At 40.4% G+C, this 20,110-nt stretch overlaps 1 long non-coding RNA gene across 1 annotated transcript; it reads right to left on the bottom strand.

Moving 5' to 3' along the window:
- Positions 1-6,407: 6,407 nt before the first annotated feature.
- Positions 6,408-11,555, bottom strand: LOC104956840 (uncharacterized). Its single transcript, XR_799605.1, has 3 exons — positions 11,318-11,555; positions 11,045-11,160; positions 6,408-7,588 (listed from the first exon to the last, which is right to left on the bottom strand). It is a non-coding gene; the product is annotated as an uncharacterized lncRNA (long non-coding RNA).
- Between the last annotated feature and the right edge of the window lie 8,555 nt (positions 11,556-20,110).

Genomic DNA, 20,110 nt, shown 5'->3' on the forward strand with positions numbered 1-20,110 from the left:
CTCTTAGTCCAGATATTTTACCATGACTCGTGCATGCATTCACGTGCACGGTTGTGGCATGACCACCAAAACAGAAAGCATATTGGACACAAGATGTGTGCAAAAGTATTTAGTTTCCTATCCATGTGGACTGCTATAAGTGGGGGGGACCTAACCTCCTCTAGGGGGGTCCTCACCTCCTCCAGTGGGGTCCGGGGGGCATGCTCCCCCGAGATTTCTTTTTAAATGTTGAAGTCAAAAGCATCAATCTGGTGCACTTTGAGAGCAACATTAGGAGATCTATGGATAGATCTCTCAACATCAATATGAAACAGAACTGTAAGCAGATTTATTTTTCTTTATGGATATTTTACAAATCACTCCCCTTTCAAACTGTATTCTTGTTTATTAATAAAAAAAAATGTTTACTGTCATATAGTATTTTATACCTGTTTACTTTATTATCTTGTTTTTTTATAACTATAATGATCATATAAAGATGTGCCTTTTCCTCACTGGTTGTAGAAAAAGCTTCTTATATTCGTTAGCATAGCTAGCTAACCAGATGCTAATAACAATTTCTACAACCAGTGAGGAAAAGGCACATCTTTATATGATCATTATAGTTNGCAGCAAGGCGGTGCTTAATGAAAAGAGAACGACAGGGTGTTCAAAATCCCTCACATTTAGGGCCACATTTAAAGCCTGCCATCTTAACTATTTGCTTTTCTTATTTCAAATATACCTATAAATGTACAGACAGCTTTATTACTTCATTGCTGAAGGAAACTTCGCTATAAGTAGTGTCATTTAAAAAAAGACATCCATTGGAAGTTGCATAGAATGACACAGAAGAAGCTTTAGTAGCTAAATTGCTTCCATGAGTGGTGTGTCACTGTTGTGCGTCACTGCTTCTGTTAACTGTGTCGGTTTACGTGCCAAGCGGGTGTCGTTCCTGCTTCTGCGTGATGGCGCTCAGCTATTTTTAAAAACTCAAAGGTCATAATCCTACAGTTGTCGGCAACCGTTGGAAAATATGTATTTATTTTGAGTATTCCAGCCTCTTATTTCATACATTAAATGTGTTCTGTCTAAGAGTGTTAGTATAAATAAATGAATATAACATGTACTTGGATCATTAAAATGAAAAGAAAGGAGTCTCTTAAATTGTTTTCAGGGTTTCCTCATAAGGATATCGAAATAGCAAAGTGTAGTTTTTGCACCATTGAGCAAGGAATAATTGCGCCTGTAATTAGAAAAGTATTCAGCCACTTTGTGCAGATGAGACAATGTTATGACAAAAGGTACTTTGTGATCTCCAATCTACCTCTTTGTCATTCCCTTGTTGTCTTGTGTACATAGTTTCAAGGCATCACAGCAAGCATTTTGTCAAGAGTAGTTGTTGAAGTCCCAGCTGCACTTGTCAAGACAGATTTGTCTGACCTCAGTCTAAGAGGGAAATATAAAGAGGAAAAAAGCACATGTGAAGGGTGCTTGCTTTGGACTGGCAGCTATTCCTCGGGTCATATTTCCAAACAGCAAGTCCACACATTGTGGGCACATGAACTATGCTAAATGACAACCGCGCTGTAAAAAAACTCCTGAAACATTAACTTGTGATGAAAATTCTCTATATACAGTTTGTAAAAGAGAATCAAATATTCATCCAATACCGTTTTTGATCAATCAACCTTGTTCAGAGTTGAAGTAATGCTGCATTAAGGGTAAGCATGTTGAGAGAGATATGGTGTGGAGAGGAAACCCAAGAGATGGGCGCCTTTTCCCGCTAGCCTTCCATCAATCATACAGTAGTAGGCCATTAGGCGAGGCGGCAAACCACAACCAAAATCTGTCAGCTTCCATAAATGCTATCAACGCAACTCATGCAAGATATACAACAAAGAGAGCAGCATCCCAAAAGACAGATAGACAGGGTCTTCACGGCTTAGCTGGATATGAATTGGTCATCGAGACAAAATCTCTATGAATGATCAGCTAGGTATGCCGCCGCTGATGCAACATGGAGTCCATGTCTCTTATCTCGACATTTCTTTTTAACTGACGTTCGACAGATGTCGCCTGTCTGTGGATGCTTCCTAGACGATTGTTACCAAGATGCAATACAACTGCAGGTTGTAGTCTTAGGTTTACAAGTATTTCCAGGAGGCACAACTGCTGTGCAGGTAGAAAAGAAAACAAATGATTTGAGTACAAATATTTAATTTTTACTTGTTGTCATTTCACTTATCCCAGTTCATTCACCTGAATGTTAGAATTGTTCAGATTTTAGTTGGAGTTTACTCAAATCAGTTGGGGGCTACTTGGGAATTGAGAGCAGCTCGGTGCATTTCACCTTTTGTCCAATCAGGGAATGACTCCGCCTTTTCTTTAGGGCTTAAGGTAGAGAATTGCACACTCGGAGCATTCTGATCCTACCTCGACTTAACGCACACCTCATTTCAGCAGATATTCTACCACAAACAGTTTGTTAAGGCCCTTTTGAGACTTCTGTGCTTTCACAACCTTTTCTGACTGAGAGTGTTTTGATTATTCTGGAACCTAGCAAAGTGAATATTAAAAAAACCTTTCCTGGGGCACCAAGGTAGCTCAACTGGTAGAGCTGACCCCATTTACTAAGGCTGAGTCCGACTCACGGCCCCATGATGCATTTCATCCCCTCTTGGACTAAAAATATATATATTTTTGGTTGGGAAGTGGTTCTCAGGCTACTTTCCGTTGGCGAAAATCTTAGAAATTGGTACTGCTTCACCGGGCAGTAGCAAGATACATTTATATTATATTAGCTTCCTACTATATGACCTCAGGCACTTTAATATTATATTGGACAAAACTGATTTCCTTGGGTTGTAAATGACAAAGCACTGTTTTTTTTAAGTTTAGGTCAAGGGAGTTTGAATTGTGCACCTACAGCTCACCATTACTTAGTTAATATATTATCATGGTTGCAGAAGCCAGTAGATTTCCCTTATTTCCCTTGCTTATACTACTTAGAAATGTGTGGGTGTGTACAGATGATGCTTGATTGGCATCTCTTTCACACTCCAATTAGTTTAATTTGCACCTGCCAAGCAAGATGACTTTAACCTTGATCACTTTTTCTAGTTCATGGCGTGAGGTAACTTTGTAGACCCCAAGGATAATTCGCTTAGCTTTAACTTTAGCATACAAAAAGATAACACTTGTGCAGGTATTCAGGGTATAGATAGGACAACATTACTTGTATACGATTCAAGTGATGATGGCTGAATTCAGTTTTAGGGTCCTGTTTTTGTTCTTAATGGATTAGCCATTTACTATGTTTACAAGTACTCCAACTCTGAGTGCTATTCCATTGCACTTTGCCATTTTAACTCCATTTTCAGAAATGAACGAGTAGTTGGGAACACATTAGAAATCCTCCAACTTAGAGAGAGAAGAATCAGTGTAACATAACTGTGGTTTGGTTTTGTGACTGCAAATGAAAGACCTTAATTGTGTGAATACTTACACTCTGTTGATGTCCTCTTCCTGGCTAGGCCATCACCTATTGCTTTCACCCAGCAATCATTGTCTTCAGAAAGGCAGCCCTAATAAGGTCTTGTTAGCCTGTTTGTTGGTGAGACTCATGACAAAACAAAATATATATATCATTGTTGAATCTTTGGTAGACTGTTGAAATGCTATAACTTCTCATAGTAGATATGTATTTAGTTTATAAAGACATAACACATATACATGCTTTTTTTCTTTATTAAGTTTTTTAAAGCATAATGTGAGGATTTGTCATATCCTATTCATATTTTGAATAGACAATGCTAAAGTGGGTAATGCTGAGGATTACATTTCTCATTGCAAAATAGTTGCTGCAATACAAAAAAGTGTGCTTTGATGTTTTTTATTGATAGCTCTGATGTAATATACCAATCTGTCCTCCATACCAGTACAGTACTGGGGATTGCGGAATAAATTGAATGCATGATTGTTAGCATGGATGTTTAACATCTCATTCTACTATAATAACTCCTTACCCTGCCAGACAAGTTTAAAAAGGTATGGATAAATACTCTGAGTAATTCACCCTTATAAATTAACCAGCCGCCTGTTGGATTACTACCAAGCCATTAAAATGTTCCCACAGCCATAATCCAGAATAGAATGACAGTACAGGGAGAGCAGGTACATTCATGGGTCACACGTGTGCGTAATGTTCCCACAGTCGAGAATCTCTCCCCTAATCACCAGAGATTTTAAAAAGCTCCCATCAGCTTGCTTTATTTAATTAATTGCGTTATAGCTTGTCAGGATAATGTAAAGCTACAGTTACACTCTCTCCTGTCCCGCTGGGTGCTTTACCTCTTACTCACAACAGATGACACATATGGATGCAGAGAAAAATCAAAATGAGTTACATTAAAAATTAACCAAAATCTAACCAAGCATGAAGCTATTATGACCCGAGGCAACCGGATATACTGTACCTGATTTAGCCCCATCAGGCTTCAGCTGTGAGGAGAAAGCCTCCCTGCCCATGCATTATTTCTGTCCCTAGAGCCATTGTGTCTCTTATATTTGCAGAATAGTGAAAACTCCAAACTGCACAGGTAGGTAATAAGGTAATACCTGCAGTGAAGCAAGCTTAACTTTTCCTATATACTCTTAAAGTCATTGCTTTTCTCCTTGTCCCTCTCCATTGTCGCTCTTCTTTTCCCCTTAACTCTGATAAGACTGCACACACATGATATCATGGGGTTTTGATAGCAAATTACAGAATTGATCTGGAGCTCAGCAGGCAATTATCAGTGTAAGAGCCACGTTGCATATCAATGAGCTGAGGCAGTGAACAAAAAAAAGAAGTACCAATCCTGTTCCTGCTGCAATATTGCTAGTATTCTCCATTGCATGTTTTGATGCCTGGGAGCTCTGTGGGGGGACATTTCTAGATCTAAAAATGTTATTTACTTTTCCGAACCGATCAGAAGAAACCGATGCCTGACCCCTGCACACAGGCATGATAAAACCTGCAGTATAATGGATTATTTCACCTCCAAAATCCTGGATCACCTCCCTCTCTCCCCTGCTGTTCTCTTTCTCTCTCCAATTCAGCTGAACAAATACCCGTGTTTTTACAGTTACGACAGACAGAAAGCCAATGCTGAAGCACACACACCACCAGCATTATTGGCGTGCTGTTCCCTCCGACAAGGAGACGACAACAATGACGCTATTCAGTAACCTTGCTGAGAAGCTGGTAGACGCCGCTTGTTGATAGGCAACTCTCTTCTTTTTTTTCCCCCTGTGGACTTGGAAAAGGCAATTAATATTCCTTTGCTGAGTGGAGGCTTTCGTTTTAGGCTGGTCACGTGAAGTGCACTGGCTGCCACCTCCCCACTCTTACAAGTCAGATAATTACCTATTTAGATGTTGCTGAGGAGGTGTGTGTGTGTGTGTGTGTGTGTGTGTGTGTGTGTGTGTGTGTGTGTGTGTGTGTGTGTGTGTGTTGCTGGACGCGTGTTGGACTGCTGCCACGGCTTGTGAAAAGAAGCACCATGAAGTCGACCTGTCACTATGAGTTAGAGACACGGGATGGCCAACTACAGTGAGAAAAGGGAGCACAGAACACTTACCATCAAAACTGTAGAAACAGACTGAGTGTATTAATACTCCGCAAATAGATTCACATTCTGAAATGCCATTTTCTTTATGTTTGGGTTGCTGTTTTTTGGGATCCGATATACCCAAAAATGTACGTCGAAAGTAGGCTAATTACGGTTGATTTAATTGAAAGCTGTCAAATTTGGGCTGTTAATGGGCTCCACGCGGAGGCTTGCTGAGGTGAAGGACTTTCGGAAAGGTCAGCTGACTCACCACTGCTCACCCCCCTCAGCTCTACCTACCCACACATCTTAAATCGCAATCAGGGATGGAAAGCGGGGCTGTTCGTTAGCTTGGTATCCAGCAGTCTCTTTTATCTCACTCCTCTTTCCCCCTAACCGTCTCAGGTTGGCGTGAAGCGGCCTTAACACAACCACGCAACCGCCGGCCCTCCTTTTCCCGATCCTTTCCTCCCCTTCCTCTGTAGAAACACTTTGCGTGAACCCCCCAGAGGTGCGAAGGGGGCGAACTGCTGGGAAACTACTATTGAACCCCCTCCTGATCAGAAACACACACTCCACTCGACCCGCCTCCCCCCCGCTGCCTCCATACCGCCCTCCTCCCCGACTTCCAAGTCTCCCGGCTCTGCTCCTCTGTCCGGATTTTTTTTTCTACTACTGCCAATCAGTGGAGCATTTCTCTCAGAGCGACTTGTGGCAGGAGAGAGTGACAGAGTGTGTGAGTGTGCGCATATACGGACACAAAGCCTTGCACTAAGCTGAGGGCGGCTCCAAGGCTTCCCCCCTGAGGCAGAGCTGAGATTGAGGTTATTATTCGGTGTGAGTGGGATCCAGCTGTGTGAGGAGAGAGATGGTGAGCTGGTCTGTCTGCATTGTGGCTCCTCCAACCCTGATGTCCACTGGGAACCGGCACAGAATATTGCAAAAGACAAATACTTCACCGGTCACGCACAAATGGAAATGTATTTATTTGCCTAACAGTAACTCTGTTTTATTTTTTAACGCTCACACTGAGGATACGTTTTGTTTGTCCTTTTTGGGTTGTAATTGTATCAGTTCAATTTAAAACAGAGTATATAGTGCCCCCACTATGAATATGATGCACACAGAGGAGAACTTAAGAGAATCCTTATGTATCCCTAGATGGCAGTAGTAAGTCAGTGCACTGCTGCCACACAGATGAGTGTGTCTTTGGCTGTGTGTGAGCATGTGTCTGCCTGTTTCTTTTCCCTTGAGGTTGATAAAGTGTGGTAGCATAATTTCCCCCCAAAAAATATTTAAAATGCAAGTAATAATAGAAGGAAGAAAAGAGATAGTGTTTTCAAAATAGTCCTTGTGCCATGCTGTTTCTTCGCTTACAGGACCGGGGTTATTCCTTCACTCATGAATAAATAGAGATTACGGAAGCTTTTTTTTTTTTATGTTTTCACACAAAGACAATTAACTTGAAATTGCTTTGTTGAAATTGCTCTTCAAACAGCTAAGAACAAGAACAGGAAATGGCATCACAGCTACTCTGTAAATGTGAGAATTGAATGTGCAATGTTCATCTCCTCTGAGACGTTGCATAAAATTGCACTGCAGGAACAATCAACTCTTGTACAATAACACATGTTGGTTCACATTGACACTGGCTATTGATGACTTCCGTGTGAGACAGAGGATTAATATCCGTATGACAAAAGGCGGCCATATTTGGAACAAGACTATAAAAAAAAAACATTCTGAAGACTGTTTGATGGAGGCTGAAACACATACAGCTCTATGTTACATTATCCTAACAGACCGGTGCATTTTACCTTTTCAAAAAAGTCATTTTCAGCATGATGAGAATGCAGTGATTTATGCAGCAAATGGCCTGTCATCCCACTGCTTGATTAACAAGCACCGAGACCCTGGGGGACACCCGTGGATCCTCATCACTTCATGGCCCAGGCGCAGGACTGCACTCTCCCTCAGCAACAACCAGAACCAGACTTCCTGCTTTTCCTGAATAACTGTCAAAAGAAACAAAACCGACGTCAGACAAGATATTTTTTAGGGGCAGATCCTCGCTCAGTCCTCCCTTTTTAAAAATCACTTCTAAAGCTGGAGAAGAATGCTGAACCTATAAGCTGAAAATGTCGGGGCTATCAGGATGATAATGAGCCTGCAACTATGACAGGGTCAAACAGGATCAAACGCTGCTGCTAATTTTGGATCATGCAAAACAAGAAGTGCGGGCCGAATGTGGTGCGAGGGTTGGCATGGTGATCACTCATGTCAGTCAGGGACAGGAGCACCAAGGCGACCTGCAGGGCCACAGATGTACGACCCAGAAGTCACGTGAGGTGGGCCTCCGTGTAGCCGCATGTCAGCGTATACTCATGACAAGCCCCCTTCCTGTCCTGTATGTCAGGACCTGTACCGCAAGTGAATGACACGCTATGCATGAGCGGCCATTAGTCTGCACTAGCTTATGCTATTCAGTGGTACGACCAGTCACTAGCTCTTGATTCCCTCTGACACGGCCGCTACTAAAGCCCGCTGGACCGCGCTGAGAATCATTCCTATTGACATGTGCCTTTATGCATGGCAACACTCACATTTCATGAAAGGGTTGTTCAATGTGAGCCGATGTGACTGTGTAAAGGTGGGTGACTCTAGATAATTAAGGGCAGAGGTGAATAGAAGAGGCAACATTTCAAGAGCTAATGCGGCTCTGGTGTTAGCGCATATGTACAAATCATTTCGAACATAAGTAGAGCACTTTATCAAAGTCTGAAAAAAAAAAAAGCAGTTGTAGCTGTTCAATCAAAGTGTAGCCACTGTGATTGTGATGGGAACAATTCAGTCAGCTCTCAGAAAGAAGGGGAAAAAATGAAAGCCTCATGGAATTATTCATTTGTTTTTTTCTTCCAGTAGCAGAAATCAGTGCAATCCTGGCAGTGAGAAACAGCAGAGACTCCTTGAGAAATGTCCTTGAAGACTTGAACTTGTTCATTCTCGGTGACAACTCAATAATAAAACACGACAGATCGTTCCGCATGAAAGTTAGGCATGTAGCCATCCAATCCCGGATACATTTATCTGTCACCGTAAACAATGTTTCGCTTAATGAATTTATGACGCTCTGACAGGACATGGCTGCTTGTATTTGAGCAGCACTAACAGCTTGGTTCATCCGCTGGTAATGAATACGTGTTGCAGAAGTACATGCATTTAGGAGAAGCGTTTAAAGAGGACATTTGAATATTTTGCAGTGATGCAGTCGACAGAGACAATGCTTAGTTTCTTCCTTAGCAAGTCTCTTTCTGAATATTATCGTTTTAATGATAACAGGTAAGATTTATATAGCCCTTATCACACTTCTCAAAGACACTCTACTTACAGAGGGGAAAATAATCAAACTTTAAAAAAAAAAAAAAAGAGGGAAACATATACTTTATTTTGTATATTCTGGACAAGATGGGTCAGTCTCCTGTGTCAACAATCTTTACTAGGTTCCATATTAACTTATATTTTACTGGTGTACTTCATTACATTGCATTTAGCTGACGCTTTTATCCAAAGCGACTTACAATAAGTACATTCGACCCGGAAGATACAACCTTGAAGAAAACAGAATCATATAAGTACATCAGGTTTCATAGAGCCAAACATTTCAAGTACTACTCAACTGGCTTTAGATAAGCCAGACCTTTATTAGTATATAAGTGCTTTGTTAGTAATTCTATCGCTCGAAGTGGAGTCGAAAGAGATGAGTTTTCAGTCTGCGCCTGAAGATGTGTAAGCTTTCTGCTGTCCTGATTTCAATGGGGAGCTCATTCCACAATTTTGGAGCCAGGATAGCAAACCCACGTGTTTTTGCTGATGGGAACTTGGGTCCCCCTCGAGGGCGGGTGCAGCGACACAAGAGAGACCACACAAACATTTTTTTTGTCTTTTCTTCAATTTGTTTTTCTGCAACCACTTACTGATGGACGACAGAGAAGTTAGCTCTCTCATGACATGATAAGACCTACGTTCTGATAATAGTACGCTGAAGAGTGGTATGGTATATTAACCAACCTGTCCTCCTCCAAAAAATGACCAAATAGGTAGATTGTTCAGCAGCTTATTACGACCTAGAGTCACGGTTTAAAGTTTAACACCTCTAGTGGTCGTGTAAGAAACAACAATTTGAGGCATATGCTCCCGTTGATTGCAAATGCTCCGGAGGGTCGTATATTCACAAATAACCCTCTCTGGAAAATCCTAAATTATAGGATCGTTTGGCCATTAAAATGCTTTTTGATGCTTAGATTTCTAGCGAGAAGTGTATATTGTACTTTTAGAATCCACGTCCAGTGGATGTGTAGGATCTATAGTTTGATAGATATTACAAAGATTATTTGAGGTCTCGCCAGGAGAACGTATATGCGGCAGCGTCCATGTAAAGTTAGCGTCAACCCTCATGGGGTGAAAAAAGTATTTCAAATTTATATTTGAAGAAATAGCAGTTTTTGTGTTACTATCCCAAGCTTCCATAAATGGGTCAAACATGACCCGCATGCATTTTGTATGGAATCCAATGGGAACCTCTGATTCTTATCGCCTGTGGCTGTCAGGAATACATTCACTGTGGACCACAAGTGACACCTCTCAGGAAGATTATTTTACACAGCAAGATCTGATACCTGTATGTATAATAATAATATACACATTATATTTGTATAGGGCTTTTCAAGGACTCAAAATCGCTTTTCAATTTAAGGGAAGGTTAGGGTGGGGGGTATAGGGCTATCAAACTTGATCAACCGGCATGGATTGATGGGGGGTGGGCTATGAGTAGACAAGAGGAGAAGAGACGAGTTTCGGAAAAGGACTGGAATACTGTGCGGGTCTCAATATGTTCAAAACCATTTTTTTCTAAATGTAAAAAAAATGTCTAAAATGATGTGATTTTTCTTAACCAAAATGACAAAAATGGCATAATAACATGTGTTATTCTAGTACAGGTCCTTCTTGACCCACTTATGGAAGAGTGTAGGGTCCAGTCACTCATGGATCTAAGGGTTAAAGTTGTGTAAAGATCAGGGTTTTTTTTCCTAAGCCCTTTAAAAACGATGTGTTCATGTTACCTTTGATGTGTTACACCTTTGGCCGTCAGATATAGCAGCTATCAAACTAAACCTAACTAGCATTTTGAAAGTTACTAAACTGACCATGATTGTATGGCTGCACCTTTGATAGTTGGTGACCCTCCTACACATAAAGTTTAGTATTCTTTACAGTTCACACTTTCTCCTCAGTGAGTTTGTTCACCTTTTAACCTCTTGCACATATCAGTATACAGATACATGATGGAACACTCCTATGTTTCATACATTGTTTAGTATTTTTGCATTTCATTAGTTTCTGTATGTAGTCTGCTAAGCTACATTTAGTTCAGTTTGCCTTAAATCATGCTAGTCTCTATCTCTTTGACTTACCAGAGATGAGGATGCCACTGCTTGTGGGTCATCTTGGGCAAAAGGTGCAGCACCTGAAACAGAGCTCTGAAATACAGGAAGTGGCCAACCAGATTGTACCAGGTGCCTGTCAGATCCTGTGGGGGGAGATTGAGATTTGGGATATATTATAATAATAATATAATTGGAATGTATTCATTTGTTCATGCTTTATTCTTGGTCAATTTCTAAAACTGATGCTGATCGACTTACTGTACTATTTAGTTGTATTCTTAGTTTAAGTGTTTGCCTTACCTGTTACGAACTCAGATACTCAGGATATAGGACCCAATGGCAACAACCCAGGAGACAGAGGTAAAGTACTTGTAAGACACTTTATTTTCAGTAGGTGAACAAAAATAAACAATATCAAATCTCAAAATGAGATGAAATAAGGGTACGAAAGAAAACCGCTCACGTAGTGAGGAACAAAATCTTCTTAGTATCAAGGAGAGCATAGATCTGACCTAGGCATGAGCCAAGAGGAACTGACAATGAACACTGGGAGACTGGGGAATTTAAACACAGGACAACAAGACACAGGTGAAAACAATCAGGGGCGAGGCTGGTGCTGATGAGCACAGGAGACACACAAGGGGTGGACAATCAGGAAGCCTGGAATGAGAGGCAAATGGTGAGTGACAAAACAAACATAAAACAACATGAAAATGAAACTCTCTTAACATTTCTGTCAGTGCACAACATTACCACGCTGTTTTAAAGAATGGTATGATCCCCCATGTGTTTTTTTAGCCCTTTGGCTTCAATTTGTTTGGTGAGATTTGTCTTGGTGTGTTGGTTGGTTTATTTACCTTACTTTCTGTTCTCTTAAGGTTGAGTTCTGTTCATTTCCCTTATTTAACATGCCCAATAAAACATATGTAAATGGTTTAACTTTCTTTGTTGACTTGTTGTTGACTCCTTATGCCAACCAGCTTGGTGCCTCACAATGATCAAGATCTTCCGAACAGCTCCACAGAACTTGAGGTGAGATTGTTTTTTTGTAATTTGCTCTTTGCAAGCTCTTTTGAACGATGGCACAACCTTATTAAAGCAGTGTGTGTTAAGTATATTACTTTGCAATTGCCTGTGGTTTTACTGGTTTTAGGGCAGCTTGTAATTGCCTGTAAAATACTCCAGTCTACATTCCAATAACCTTGGACTCTGCAAGTGTATAAACTGACATACTCCTACGGTAGAAAACCATGCCACCCCTGCATTTGACTTTAGTTTCGCCCTGATCGACCCACACCAATATTTAAACATTGTTTGCTGTCTACACATGTGCATGCTATATGCATTGCTCTCATTTTCTACTCCAAACATTGTTCAAAGCTATGACACGCTGCTATTCTGAAGTTCTCCCACACTCAGCTCAGATACATCATCCATTCCAAACAAAGGAAAATATCTACTTATAACCCTCAGCAGCTCTGATGATTGTAGCCATGACTTCACAGCACATAGGCATTTTATCTTTGAAACGAAAATAGAATTTTGGAAATTACTAACCCTAGAAATTTGTTTTTCTTAGCCGTGGGATGTAAAAAAGGCAAATCACAAATGTAAAACCTCAGAACTGTGTGAAATTGCTCTTTTAAGTTTGCGGATATGAATACTCTTGCTGTTATAACACCCACAACCCTAGTGGTAAAAAATAAACCTTGTATTAAATAGCGTATATGTGTTTTATATGGCTGCAGAAAAATACTTGTACTGACTCATGAAGAATTATACTGTATAATATATTATTACTGGTGATGCAGTACCAATTTTGCCATACATTTAAAAAATGTTTCACTTTAGGTGCACTTAATTGCCGGCAGCTAAATTTAAACAATATCATGTGAGATTTACTGCATCATAATATCACCATCATCTTGTCAGGCTTAAGTAATTCATTTTCATCCGAATGACCATTGATCTGACCAATCAGGTTCCTCCATGCCTGTGAGGAGCTATACTGGCAGCTATGGGCGTCGTTTAGGTGCTGATTTGTCAGCAATTATATCAGAACAATAGTATTCATATAAGAAGTTCAATGAATACACGGAAGGATTTGCTCAATGTAAAATATGTTTTGCACTCTTCTTCTGACTGGTTTTGGCAAGGCTTTGATTGAAATATGGCTCCTCCAATCAACTGCCAAGTATTATAATTTGTTGTGCCAACTAATTTCCATAATGGCTTCTCAGATGGTTCTGTCAAACAAACCATATGGTATATATGGTTAATACATTGAAACACAAACATTTCCATTTTTTGTAATCAGAATTGTGAACCATTAGAATTAAGTCTATTGACTGTTTTCTGCAGAAAGTGGATAAAAACAAAGAAGATTAAGGCCAATTTTCACAAAAATACCATGCAGACTTTGTAATAGCCCCTTGAAAAACAATAGACCTTTCCAAAAGATTGACTCTTTAAATATGTTGGAGTGTCAGGAACTCTTAATCCAACTAATTTGAAGTCTGTGCATACACGTTTCTTTCAGCTATCTGTAGTGTTGCTGCTGGTCAGTTTTTCCTGGTAATCATTTAAAACTCTGGTGAGTCTTTGTAATTTAAAACAAATGTTCTGCTCAAGACATGTCTCTTTCACATGTCAGTGCATGCTTACAGTACTGAAATATTTTTAATAATTGCCTTCTTTTTAGCTCAGCGCCATATTTTTGTTGCTCCTCTATCGAAACAGCAAGAAAGTCTCAAGTGGACTGCAGCAATTCACCGAAATGACATTTATCACAGCAGTTCCCCTCTTCTAAATCAGAGGGCTTCCAACTTTTCTCGCTGTGCTTCTGTTATTTTTGTTTACCTCTGTCAAAGATAAGCACTTACAAGGTAGCAACACAAAAGCTTCCAATTATTCTTCAGGCAGGCTTTTCACCTGAGCTTTATGGCAACAGAACACAACTGCCTTGACTACAAATTGGCAGTTACTCCATGAACCTCTGGTGCATTAGGCCAAAGCACTGTGAAAATATACAAACACTAAAGTGACCACAGCTTCTCAGACGGATCAATAAGCCTCATGGTCTGGTATTTAGGAGGGATGTTTGAAAATGTTGCCATGTAGTAGAGTGTTGCCCTTTTAAGATAAACGGGGGAAAAAAGGGCCAACAGTTTGCAGTTCTCTCTGTAGCTCAGTTCTTAAGGACATGGCTTTGGAGGGTTGCTGGTTCAAGTCCAATAGGAACCAGTGTGTGGACTGGCACCTTGAGAGAGTCCAATTCTCCTCCTGATCTCTACCAAGGTGCTGTTGAACAAGGCACTAGATCTCTAAACTCTAATAGCTGCCAACTGCTCTTAAGAAAAGGAAGGGTTACATACAGTGTTAATATCACTGTGTTTTCAATTGTGTGTGTTGATTATTGTTTTATTTTAGGATTCGACATTTGGTCTGTCGGAATCAGTCAGGTTTACGCAACAGATTTTTGTTTCTTTGGCAGTAGTGGTGGCAGACTACCACTGACAGTAACTCAGTTCGTAGGGACATGGCTTGAAGGGTCGCGGGTTCAAGACCCGGAAAGGACCAAATTACAATGTTTCAACTGTACTCGTAAATGGGACGATTTACCGATGTGCCAATCAGCAAAGCACTTGACACTACTTGACAACTATGAGCAGTCTAAATCTGACTGTGTGTGCAATGTCAAGTTGAATCCTCAATGTATTGGTTGAGTTCTGGGTTGTCCTTGACATGACTGTAAAGAAGCTCAGTCACATTTGCCCGCATTGTTATAAAGATTAAGGCTAAAAGCTTAATCTGTATCATATGTTTTAGTAGGACGATACAGGATATTTGATTATGTTTTAAAAGTTGGAGACAATGGTGAGAGCAGAGCTTAGTCCCCTTTCATTCTCTGACTTTTTCTTTTTTTTGACTAACCCCCCTGTCTCCGAATCACCTCCCCCGGACTTCAGTCTGACACCCACTGCACTGACTGCACAGCTAACCAATATGATGAATTTCAGGCGAGCTGCGCCACCTTGATGGCGTTTAATCATTGAGAAAAAGACAGGAAACGTACTCATTCTTTATCCTCCTACACTCCCCCACCCCGCCTTCCCCTCCCTTGCCCCTGACTCTCATCTCTCCTGCCGTCTCCGGTGCGTCTGTTCAGCTGCACAGAGCGGCGGTGTGCATGTGTCGCGGAGCGGGGGGAGCGCTGCACTGTTCTGCGCACCGGTTCCGCTGGACATCACCGTATTACGGCGCTACGACAACCGGGTGGTGGTGGTGGTGGTGGAGGGGGAGACTGGACCCCGGACCGGGAGCAGGAGCAGGACCGGGAGAAGCACCGTGGCTCTTTATAGCCCGCTCTCCGAAAACATGTCCGAGTTTTTCCTATTCGCTTTTCTAGCCCTGTTCTCGGGATTATTTCCGTGCGCCGAGCCCTCGGCGGTGTCGGGCGAGGAGAGAGGTAAGGATCACCGGGCCGTCGGGGATGCGCAGTCCGGGGAAAACTTGGCACCACGGGGCCGTTTTATAGTGCTGTCTGGGCTTGTTCCAGGCACCAAATGTGCAGACGCTGGATGTATAACCTGTCTTTAAAAGCCATAATTCATGCATGATAAAGAGTGTGAAATTGCTCGTCATTCTTCTTTTTGTCCAGTGTGGGATGATACACTGGAAGTCTGTATCTCTTCTGCTGTCATCCAGGATGTTGCGTTATAATGCGAGGCAGCCGATAAATCCCAAATAACGACACTACCTTAATTGGAACACATTGAACTTGCCCTGCGCATTAGGAAAGCTTTTCATTTTCTTTTGTGCATTTTCAGGAACATTATGGGCTGTTGGGAGCCAGAATAGAATCAGTGTCGCTGACTGCAGGCGGGTAGCAGCGCTATCCTACGGTGCAGCAGGTGAAAAATATTCCCCGTGCCAACGTGGGTTTTGTCCCTCACCGAGAGTAGCTTGTCTTTCTGGCCCGGGAGCATCACAGCGTCTGGTGGATACGCAGTTGGTAGGACTATAGTTCTGAGGAGACAACTCTAGATCTTCGGTGCTGTGTGTAATCTTGTAAAGTGATGTCTAGGAAGTCATCTATGAGTAGCATAATTGACTGTTGCACGTAGGAAATTAAATTAAGTCACTAATTTACAGCATATCTGTATCCCTGAGTGCTGTCTCGCAGGATATTCACATTTAGAACACTTCCTTCTGGTGTCCTGGGACCATTTGAGGGCATAGTCAACCAAACTAACCTCACCTAGTTTATTTGCAGAAATAAGATATTTATGCCAACCAATATATTTCACTGCTACAATCACAGAGGGTTATTTATTTTATGATCATGTTTTTCCTCAAATGAAGAAAATCCACTACTAAACTATGTTGGAAATGGATACTTTTGCTGAATTTTTATTTGCTAATACTTCAACTTTTTTTGGGTGCCCTTTATTTTTTGAGGGCTGACATTTGGGTTTAGACATGCTACATTATGGGAAAGGTGCACACTGTACCTGCTCCATAGTATCGGGATACTCGCAGTGACAGGAAGCAGATGTATCTATACAAACTTGAATGAATGCTGTTGTGGAGCATAGTATTTCCATTAACTGGCCTCAAAGTCACAGCTCCCTCACTACTTCGTCCTCCTGCATAGCAATGACTGCCGAGATCTGTTTGGTTGTTTGTGAGACTGTCCCAAATGCAACACAGCATGGAAAACCGGAGCTTGGGAGTTCGCCTGGCAATCACAGTAGGCGAGAGAAACACGGTTTACCTCTTCCTGTGCATGAAATGAAAATATGAATTTGTCTCTTCAAGTCCCTGAGGATGCCCATGCTCTAGGAGGAGTGGTGATGGTGGGAGGGGGGGTGGAGAAAACACACATCTGACATTTTTATAGACTGCTGAAGTTTGTTCGTGAGCTTTGCAGCACTGAGCTTGATTTATGTAGATGGAATTAAGGTTAAGAACGTGCCATTGGATTTTCACGTATGGGCCAGTAGGATGATATTTAAATTTGGAACAGTTAATCTGGGATAATATATTCAGACACACGCGCAGATCTGAAAGTAACATTGGGACCTAGGTCTTTGTCTGCGAGCTGATGGCGTCCTGCTCCTCTGCTTCTGGAACGAGAATAAATGAAAGCTCTCGAAGCCGTGTCTAAATGGACACTAATGATGATAGCATTTCTTATTTCTTCCAACACCAAAGCTGGTTGTTAGCCTAATTAGTCCAAAAATTAATTTGCTTTTTGGTAGCAGCAATGTTCCCTTGAATGCCAAATAGTGGTTTTTCCATTTGAATTTGGAATGTTCTTTTATTGAATGGCTTTTTTCCTCTTTAGATCGCCTGTCCCACTCCTTATCTATTTTGTCCATCTAACATTGAGAATGCTGACCTGGCCGCCATGGCAGCACACTACTGATCTCACAAAGACAGGCTTTAGAAATTCAGACAGTCCAGTCTGCCACCTGTTTATGCAATACAAATAATATCTTTTAGATGTTTTTTAAATTTTCCTTTGCTTGATCTCTGTCAGTGACCGTGCAAGATAAGCATCACTTAGCACAAACAGCTCAAGGTTGTTTGAAATGTATACCCCATTTAAAAAGATGATTGTATAGTGGAAGATAGGTCCATGCACTAATACAGGGAAGGCGGCCTTTAGGAGCTAATTAAGGGAGATAGTATCGCCAGAGTGCATGCAAGTGCCCGTGTGTGTCAGTGTGTGCAAAGGCCAGCAAAAAATCTAAGTGATGGAGCGTTGTTTGTGTCTGCTGCATGTTGGCCAGGGGAATAACAACACATATAGGTTTTCATGGTTTTAACCCCTTAAACTTAGTTTCCTTCCGTTTTGAGTGTTTGCAAATTAAGATTTTTACTTATAAAAAGTGCAAATAGGCAACACAACCTATGGACTAAATCATTACTGCATAGGATCATAGCATATAACTTATATAGGACATTGTGTGATCTTAATATGCCCTTACATCTGGTATTTTATCACTCATTGTAATGGAAGAAGAAACGTTCATTTTTTAAATTTTGCAACCTACATGTTCTGTGAAATTACTTCCATTTTATAGTCTTTTTAACTTTTATTTTATTTAACTTGGAATCATGCAATATGTTGTAACATCAACATATGAATGGATCTTTTAAATATGAATAATACAAAGTTGAGTAGTATATTCCATAAAAAACATTGACCTTGATGGTAATTTTCTTGAACTTCTGAACAGATGGCCTCAGGTTGTGTTATGGAAATTGTGAGTTTTTTTGGTACTCGACCCATACAAGGGAGAATCGGTCTGGATATTTCTAAGCCTGTGCTGCTTCGATTTGGACCGCTCTTTTAAAATCTGTCCCTTGTGAGCCCTCTCTAACTTTTATGGAAGTGCATCACAAACGCACTGCTTGAAGTCAGAGAGCCTGGGATAGGAGGGTGAAAAAAGCCCCAGGATAAACTTTAGGCTATAGCATTTATGTTCTTTCCTCTGTTATGTGGTGTGCAGCATTTGAACATTTCCTAGATAAATATGTTATTTGGAATTATACAGAAGTACAAATATTGAGATAACTAATGTGTTACTCGTTACCTGAAGCTGTCTTGTCAATGTTACATTTCTAAAAAGGGTCATCTTGTAATCCAATTACTTCTAGTAAAGCACACCATGCTAATATTTCTTAGGTACAACATTATTCTTTAACAAAGGCCCCATTTTCAAGCATTTTATTAATCAATGTATTTATTGAACATGTCAGAAACAAAAACATACAACAATAAGATATATATATATATATATATATATTTTCATTCTCTTTTTTCCTTTTTGTCTCACTCAAATTAATAATTATAAAAAAGTACATAAAAAAAACAATAATAATTCTCAAATAGTCTGTCATGTTCAACAGGGGCAAGAAGAAGCTTAAAAAAAACTTGTCTGGTCCTACCCCCTCTAGCATATATTAGGTCATCGTCATCAGCGACATGTTTGTCTTGTTCATTTGTTTGCTTTTTGATTTTTAAAAAACAATCAGAAAGAAATTACTTGTACAATTACAAGAAATAACAACAAATGGGATTTTACAGGTCCTGTTCATAACAATTAATGATTTGGCTTCTAAATAATACTTTCAGTTTAGATAGACTTGTACAATATTTCAGTGCATCATTACAGTTATCCCACAGACTAACACCTTTTGATGAGATGCAATGAAAATGGCATTTGTTCGTACGGGTGTTTTTTTTGAAAATGCAGTTTCCTCTCAACATGTGCATGCTTTCTCTCCATGTGAAAAGTCCCTGGATATTATGAGGTAATTGTTGATTTGCGGCATTGAACATAATTTGAATAGTTTTATAGTCAACCAGGTCTTGTAGTTTTAGTGTTTTTAGTTTGATGAATAATTTATTTGTTGGTTCTCTGTACGTAGTTTTATGTATAACTCGTATGGCTCTTTTTTGCAGGATCAAGATGTGTATTTATTTTATATGTGTTCCACCAAACTTCCACACAATACATCATGTATGGAAGTATGAAGGAGCAGTACAGCATAAACAAAGAAGCTTGATTAATTAGGTATTTGGCTTTATTCAGAATTGCTATTGATTTGGATATTTTGGCTTTGATATAGCTTATATGTGGTTTCCAACTTAATTTATTGTCTATTATTACTCCAAAGCATTTTATTTCCGATACTCATTCTAATTGGACGCCATTTATAGTGAGTTTCTTCTCTTTATTGGTCGATCGATTCCCAAATATTATGAGTTTGGTTTTGCTTGCGTTCAATGTTAATTTATTTTGGTCAAACCAGATCTTCATCCTGCTCAGTTCCTTCTCCATTGTGACCAATAGCTGTTCTAAATTGTCCCCACAGCAGAGTAGACTTGTGTCGTCTGCAAAAAGAATGGTTTTAATAGTTTTTGATACTTCACATATATTGTTAATATACAGAATAAATAGTAATGGCCCCAAGACTGAGCCCTGAGGCACCCCACATGTAACCTGTAGTAGTTGTGATTTATGGCTTTGTAGTTCAACGTACTGTTCCCTGTTATGTAGGTAGCTGGATAGCCATGAT

The sequence above is a fragment of the Notothenia coriiceps genome, unplaced genomic scaffold (assembly GCF_000735185.1).
Source record: "Notothenia coriiceps isolate Sejong01 unplaced genomic scaffold, NC01 NC01_scaffold00026421, whole genome shotgun sequence".
NCBI lineage: Eukaryota > Metazoa > Chordata > Actinopteri > Perciformes > Nototheniidae > Notothenia > Notothenia coriiceps.